Source organism: Schistocerca americana, chromosome 2 (genome assembly GCF_021461395.2).
Source record: "Schistocerca americana isolate TAMUIC-IGC-003095 chromosome 2, iqSchAmer2.1, whole genome shotgun sequence".
Taxonomy (NCBI): domain Eukaryota; kingdom Metazoa; phylum Arthropoda; class Insecta; order Orthoptera; family Acrididae; genus Schistocerca; species Schistocerca americana.
The window spans coordinates 503,736,701-503,744,117 of NC_060120.1; the positions used below are offsets into that span (position 1 = coordinate 503,736,701).

The 7,417-nt window shown below is 39.6% G+C and overlaps 1 long non-coding RNA gene across 1 annotated transcript; it reads left to right on the plus strand.

Moving 5' to 3' along the window:
• The first annotated feature begins 721 nt into the window (after positions 1-721).
• Positions 722-2,266, plus strand: LOC124595366. The gene is made up of 3 exons (XR_006978198.1): positions 722-965; positions 1,108-1,226; positions 2,108-2,266. It is a non-coding gene; the product is annotated as an uncharacterized LOC124595366 (long non-coding RNA).
• The last annotated feature ends 5,151 nt before the right edge of the window (positions 2,267-7,417 follow it).

Consider the following 7,417-nt stretch of genomic DNA (forward strand, 5'->3'; position numbering starts at 1 on the left):
TACCATTATTGAAATAAGCCCTTCACATGCACACACAGCACATCGATCTCGTGAGGCACAAGGCTCTCATAACGAAGCACATACGTCGGTCAACAGATGACACTAGGAAAATTATGTTAACTGCGCTTTTTAGTTGCTACTTGCGACTCTTAGTTGCGATTTGTCACAGAAATCGCAGTTTGACTCGGTAGCGAATAGCGTAGTATGAACTTTGCTCAACAGATGGCAGTGCTAACTGCGCTTTTTAGTTGCTACTTGCGACTCTTAGTTGCGACTTGTCACGGAAATCGCAGTTAGACTCCATAGCGTACTGCAGAGATGGACGTAGTACGAACTTTGACCCACAGATGGCACTGTTAACCGCGCTTTTTAGTTGCTACTTGCGACTCTTAGTTGCGACTGGTCACGGAAATCGCAGTTAGACTCCATAGCGTACCGCAGAGATGGACGTAGTACGAACTTCGGCCAACAGATGCCACTGTTAACCGCGCTTTTTAGTTGCTACTTGCGACTCTTAGTTGCGACTTGTCACTGAAATCGCAGAAAGCAGTGCTAAATTCGACCAATAGATGGCTCACGTCTTTCAATGTGAAATACTACTTGCGACTGCTAACTGTGACTGAAATCGCAGTTAGATTCTGTAAAGTTGCTACTGTGATATCTGTGACTTCTCAGTCACTGTGATTTCTAACAGATACACGATTTCCTGCCCACCACTAGTAAACTGTAAACATGGCCGGAAAATACAATTGGTGTGTACCGTCAACTACAAAATTAATATAGATGTGTGAAGCTGACGAGGCGATTTACAACGTGAGGCACCCTGAATACAAAAATAGATTAAGAAGATGAGAGAGCTATAAAAATATTGCAGAGATAATTAGCCGTGAGATACGGCGTGGTTGCACGGCAGTAGACATTAAGAAGAAAATTAATTTCATCCGCGCACCCACGAGAAAGCAAAAGTAGGTATCGACATACTTATTTCTTTTTATTTATGCAATTAAAGTTTACATGACATACAAATGATTTGCATAAATTTGTTCACTGCAGCTACTTGAAGCATACAAGAAGTAGTTTACATTATTTTCATTACTATTATTGCAGATGCTTATAAGCTTTATATTCCGCAAGTGTACTGGTTCCACATGCTAAAGTGGAGCAATGTCGAGAGTTCGGAAAGTGGCAGTGAACGTGGTACACCAACGTTCGAAGAAATGTTTGAGGTATGTACATTTGTTTACATTTTACATAACTAAATGTGATTATCTTGCCAAGGCACTTTCCCAGCGCCATTGTAAAATGTTTTAAAGCATTCTCTAACTGCTCTCCCGTGTGCTGGACGTCCAGAAGCAACTTGGCAAGCTATTGGTTCCATTCGCGGTAGGTCTTCAGTGCTTTGAGACTCAAGAGAAGTGCATTCAACTATTACGGCGGACACTGACGAGCGTAAAAGTGGTTTCTTCTCTCAGTTAACAAGTTGTACAGGGTGCAGGCAGCCAGTGTAGTTGTGGTACCTTTTTCTGGAGGCAGATTAATGGTAGTAAGAAAAATCTTGAAACGACTGGCAACAATGCCAAAGCTGCTTTTGACTAATCTTCTTTCCCATGACAGTCTGTAATTGAATTCTTCCTTTTTTAAGGGGTAGGCCTATGGCTTCATAATGTTGTAACTCAGAGAGGAAAAGCACCATTTGCCAGTAGGGCCAACCATTGGAATTGTAAAGTTTGTGTTCCCAAGCTTCCTGCCTTCAGGAATGTTCAGAATAGATCGGTCAATGAGACACTCCCATAGTTTGCATTTTGAAAACACTCCAGCCCATTAGTTCCTACATCAGCATACAAAAATTTGTACGTAGCATCTATCGTGGCAAATAAAATGATGCTGTTAAAGGATTTATAATGAAAAAGTGAGATTCACTAGCTTATGCGCATTTAGTATGAATATGCTTTCCGTCCATTGCTCCTATAGTGTTATAACAGTTCCACTTTTCCTCAAAATCCTTTGCAATTTGCTCCCACTCTTCTCTGCTTGTGGGTACCTGTAAATAAGATTTGTGTATGTGCAAGGAAGTATGTAACTAATGGCTTTCATTTCTGTTTTATAGCATGAAATGCAGGCTCAAGAAGAGCCTGTTGTCACATGCAGTGAGGCACAGCCACAGCTCCAGCATTAAGAGCTCTCCCACAAAGAGAAGGCACAACCAATTAATTTTGTAGTTTCTTGACTCAAAATGTAATTGATTTGTTTATAAAATAAAAATAGTTCTTAATGCACATAAAGTGTATTGAAATTTATTTACCTTCAGACATTGGTCCTTTAGTGCTTTATAAATTGCTGCACACAGTTCAGGTATTATTATCGTTAATGTGCACTGTGCTATTCAAGTGCTGTACTGTAAGCTAGAGTAACTCTCTCCTGTTTCAAGGAATTGGAGTGTTACAGTGGGCCTGTATTCAGCTGATATAGAAGTTCTTGAGTATGGTGCTTTGTGATATGAGGATACACTTCACTGAGCACATACTGAAATGTATGCTCATCCATTCTTAAGTAATTTATGTACGACTTGACGTCCTCCACTACAAGCTCACATAACAAGTTTTGTTGAATGCTTTTATTGTCTCGTCGTAAAACCCACGGCTTCACCCAAGTATGTTTCATTCCCCCCCCCCCCCCCCCCCCCCCCCACTTCCACATGTGCACACAGTGCAATTGTGGTACATGCAACTGCTGCAATTAGTAACAAGTTGTTTTTGTCGGCCATCGTGAACTATGACCAAAAAATGTGATGACAGTGTAATACCCCTTTTTTAGCACCACATCAAAGATCTTTGTCATATTTGATCATATCTTTGACAAAGACATTTGATAGTATAATATCGGCCTATGACAGCATACATACTGTGCAATACGAAATGAGTACTCATACCCCTGCAAAATCGAGATTCGCCATGAAATTTTGTGTATGCAGGCCTAATTTGAATTTCTACTGTGCACGTATTTTTCTTGCTTAATGCACACTGAAACTGTTGAATTTGTGTCCTCTGTGTCTCTACTGAATATTCTAACACGTTAATGATAAAAAATCTTGGAATGATACTTAGGTAGTTACAACTGATAGTGAAATCTGTGTTAATGTTAGAAATTACCACATATTTAGATAAGTAATAGCAATCTGTTACTTAACACAATCCCAACCGCAGTACAGCCATGATTGGATTTGATTTATTGAACATCCTTAAGCATTTTTCATGCAATTGGTGTTGTCATTTTACATACCTACGTAATAAGTCATATATTTTAACATGTTCAAAGAATATATGGTTTATTCTGGATACATTCAGTAATCTTTAAATATAAATGCGTCATGAAGAATGACAAAAGGAGAAACAGTGGGTGCCGGACCGAGACTAGAACTCGGTACCTTTGCCTTTTGCTGGCAAGTGCTACAATATGCCAGGAAGTTTCATATCAGTGCAAACTCCACTGCAGAGTGAAAATTTCATTCTGGAAACATCCCTCAGGCTGTAGCTAAGCCATGTCTCTGCCATATCCTTTCTTCCAGGAATGCTAGTTCTGCAAGGTTCGCAGAAGAGCTATAAAGTTTGGAAAGTAGGAGACGAGGCACTGGCAGTATTGAAGCTTTGAGAATGGGCAGTGAGTCATGCCTGGGTAGCTGAGGTGGTATAACATTTGCCGTCGAAAGGCAAAGGTCCAGAGTTTAAGTCTTGGTCTGGCACACATTTCTAATCCCCCAGGAAGTTTCATATCAGTGCACACTCTGCTGCAAAGTGAAAATCTGGTTCTAGATTAGATTCTTATTACCCACTTTTGCATGCTAAAACTTGTGCTCAGTTTGATGATTTACCCCAGAATTTGATCCCATGTGACATAACACAATGAAAGTATGTATCTGGCAATGTAATGGACGAGAAATCATTAATGTATACAAGAAAAAGCAATATATATATTTCTGCATCAGACATCATTCTCACTTCAGATACAGACTTGTTTAGGCACTTCAGCAATTCTGTGGTATGCCCTTCCCATCTGAATTTATTATTGAGTTGTAATCCCAGAAATTTTGCACTGTCAACCTTTCCGAATTGCATGTTTTCATATGTTATACACATGGTGGAAGAAAATCTCTTAAAGTTTCTGAACTACATATAGTGGCTCTTTTCCAAGTTTAATGATAACGAATTAGCTTTAAACCATTCGTTAATGTCTGTGAAAATCTGATTACCAGCTATTTCTAAATCTGTACTTGACTTGCTGCTTATTGCAATGTTTGTATCATCTGCTAACAAAACAAAGTTAACATCTGGCAATGTAATGGACGAGAAATCATTAATGTACACAAGAAAAAGCAAAAGACCAAAGCTGGAACCTTGAGGAACAACACATGTAATTGATTCCCAATCAGATGAAGACACACTGCTTACTGCACAGGCATTTCACAACGATTAGTTAAAACTCAAACCATTTCACAGCATTGCCTATGACACCTTAATATTCTGATTTACTTAATAGAATGCTTTTGTCACACAGTGGAAGGCTTTCGACAGGTCACAGAAAATGCCACTAGCTTCTAATTTATTGTGCATTCTCACTGTAAGTGTAAATAGCTTTCTCTGAATCAGAACCCTTAACAAACCCAAACTGTGACTTGGGCAATATATTATTTACAGACAGATGCTTAAGGAGATGCTTGACCACAACTTTTTCAAATATTTTTGAAAAAGCTGGCAAAAGTGAAATTGTTTGATTGTATCTCTTTATCCCCCTTCTTCTAAAGAGGCGTAACTTCAGCATATTTTAGCCAGTCTGGAAATGTTCCACTGATAAGAGAATGATAACACAAATAACTTGAAGACTGTTATCATACCCCCTAGAATACTTAGATTTTATGGTGGATGCTACTTCTTCAGAAGACCTGAGTGTCATTTCCATTTTACTGAAGTTATTTTTAACTGTTCACCAAACCCGATAACTGGAAGCTGTCAGTAACAGAAATAAACTCCATGTGTAAGAGGTTTGCAACACTACATGCACTTGTTACCAATGTCTCACCTACTTTTTGAGCTATCTGCTACTCTTCCTTTGAAAACTGTTTCCCCAAGAAAGTAGTTAAATCTAATCATAAGAAACCATGCAAAAAACCTTGGCCTGCTAAAGGAATAAAAATATCTTGTAACCACAAAAGGGAACTATATCTAACAACAAAAAAAGTAATGACCCAGAAACAGCCAAATATTATAAAAACTACTGTGCTACATTAATAAAGGTTATTAAAAAGTCCAGAAGCATGTGCATCATGTCTGAGATTAATACCTCTGATAACAAAATCAAAACAATCTGGAATATTATTACAAGGGAGACAGGGCAACCAAGAGTACAGGATGATGGCATTATCATCAAAGCAAATGGAAACTTGACAAACAACAAGCTGGAAGTCGAAAACATTTTGAATAATCATTTTTTAAATGTTGTAGAGAAAATACGATCTAAATGTTCATTAGAAGAAGCAAGGCAGTTAATGGAAGAGGCCTTACCCACACAATTTGATACAATTGAAATTCCACCCACCTCTCCTTCTGAAATCATGAAGGTAATCAACTCTCTCAAGAATAAAAGCTCACATGGAATTGATGGCAATTCCAGCAGGATGATAAAAGCTTGTTCCCAAGAGATAAGTGGGATTCTTAGCCACATATGTAATAGCTCTCTGAAGCCGGGTATTTTCCCCAGATAGACTGAAGTACAGGGTGTCCGAATAGACTTTCCCTGATTACATAATTTGATAACTCAGGCTAGAAGTAAGATACAAATATGAAACTTGTGTCGAATTGTTTACAACTATCAAAGTTTTTTTCACACATCAGTAAACTTCCACATAAGCACCCTTGGTAGCACGTAGCACATCTAGGCAATATTCAATTTCTGTCCACACGTTAGCCAACATCCCTGGAGGGATCGATTCAATGACTGTGGTTATCCGTTGTCGCAGGGTTTCAAGATCTGGTACACATGTTCGGTAGACCTCGTCCTTGACATAACCCCATAAAAATAAGTCTAATGGGGTTATGTCAGGGAGCGTGGAGGCCAAACCATTGGCCCATCACGACCAATCCATTGACCAGGAAAGGTCATATCGAGATAGGCACGGATGTCCAAACCCCAATGAGGCGGTGCACCATCTTGTTGAAACAAGACATCGGGGTGATACTTGAAGCAGCTGAGGAACAGCATACAGTTGCAACATGCAGATGTGATGGTAGCCTCAGCGAAGAAGAACAGCCTGATAATTCGATCGTGCAATAGTGCGTACCAAACATTCACCTTTGGACTGCCTCTGGTGCACTCCATGACCTCGCCAGGGGGTTGTGAACCCCAAATGCGCACATTATGGCGATTCACTACTCCACTGACAAAAAAGGTCGCTTCATCGGAAAAGGCAATTCGTTTGAGATAACCATCATCGTCCTCAGTACGTGATAGCATTTCGACCGCAAAGACATATCTACGTGTTCTGTCATTGAGCAACAAGGCCTGAATGATTTGCGCTTTGAATGCACGAAACAATAAACGTTTGTGTAAAATGTCATGGAGAGAGCTTTTTGGCATCTGTAATTCATGTGATGGCCTGCACACCGATTTCTTCGGACTTCGTAGAAAAGACTGCCTTATTGCTTCCACCCTGTCTGCCGAGGTTCTTGGTCGACCAGACCTCAGAAGGACAGCAACCGATCTTGTGTTCTTGAACTTCTCATGCCAGGCTTTAATGCTCTTGACATCAGGTGGATTCCTTCCAAATGTTTTCTGGAAGTGTGTCTGCACTGTGGCTGGTTATCGTGTCTCATGGTACCACAGGACACATTGTGCCTTCTCCTGATTGGTTAACATGGCTTCTTGGGCACTGCACCTCATCCACTACTTACATACTGCGAACCTAAAACAGAAAAAAACTTTGATAGTTGTAAACAATTCGACACAAGTTTCATATTTGTATCTTACTTCTAGCCTGAGTTATCAATTTATGTAATCAGGGAAAGTCTTTTCGGACACCCTGTACTTCAGTCTATCTGGGGAAAATACCCTGCTTCAGAGAGCTATTACATGTGTGGCTAAGAATCCCACTTATCTCTTGGGAACAAGCTTTTATCATCCAGTTTCATATTTGTATCTTACTTCTAGTCTGAGTTATCAATTTGTGTAATCAGGGAACGACTTTTCGGACACCCTGCATGTCATTGTTAAACCGCAGTATAAAAAAGGGGATACGTCTGATGTCAACAACTACCGCCCAGTCTCTCTTCTGATTGGCTTATCCAAAATTCTTGAAAAAGTAATGTATTGTACAGTGGCTTCACATCTTTGTAAAAATAAAGTTTTAACAAAATGTCAGTTTGGTTTC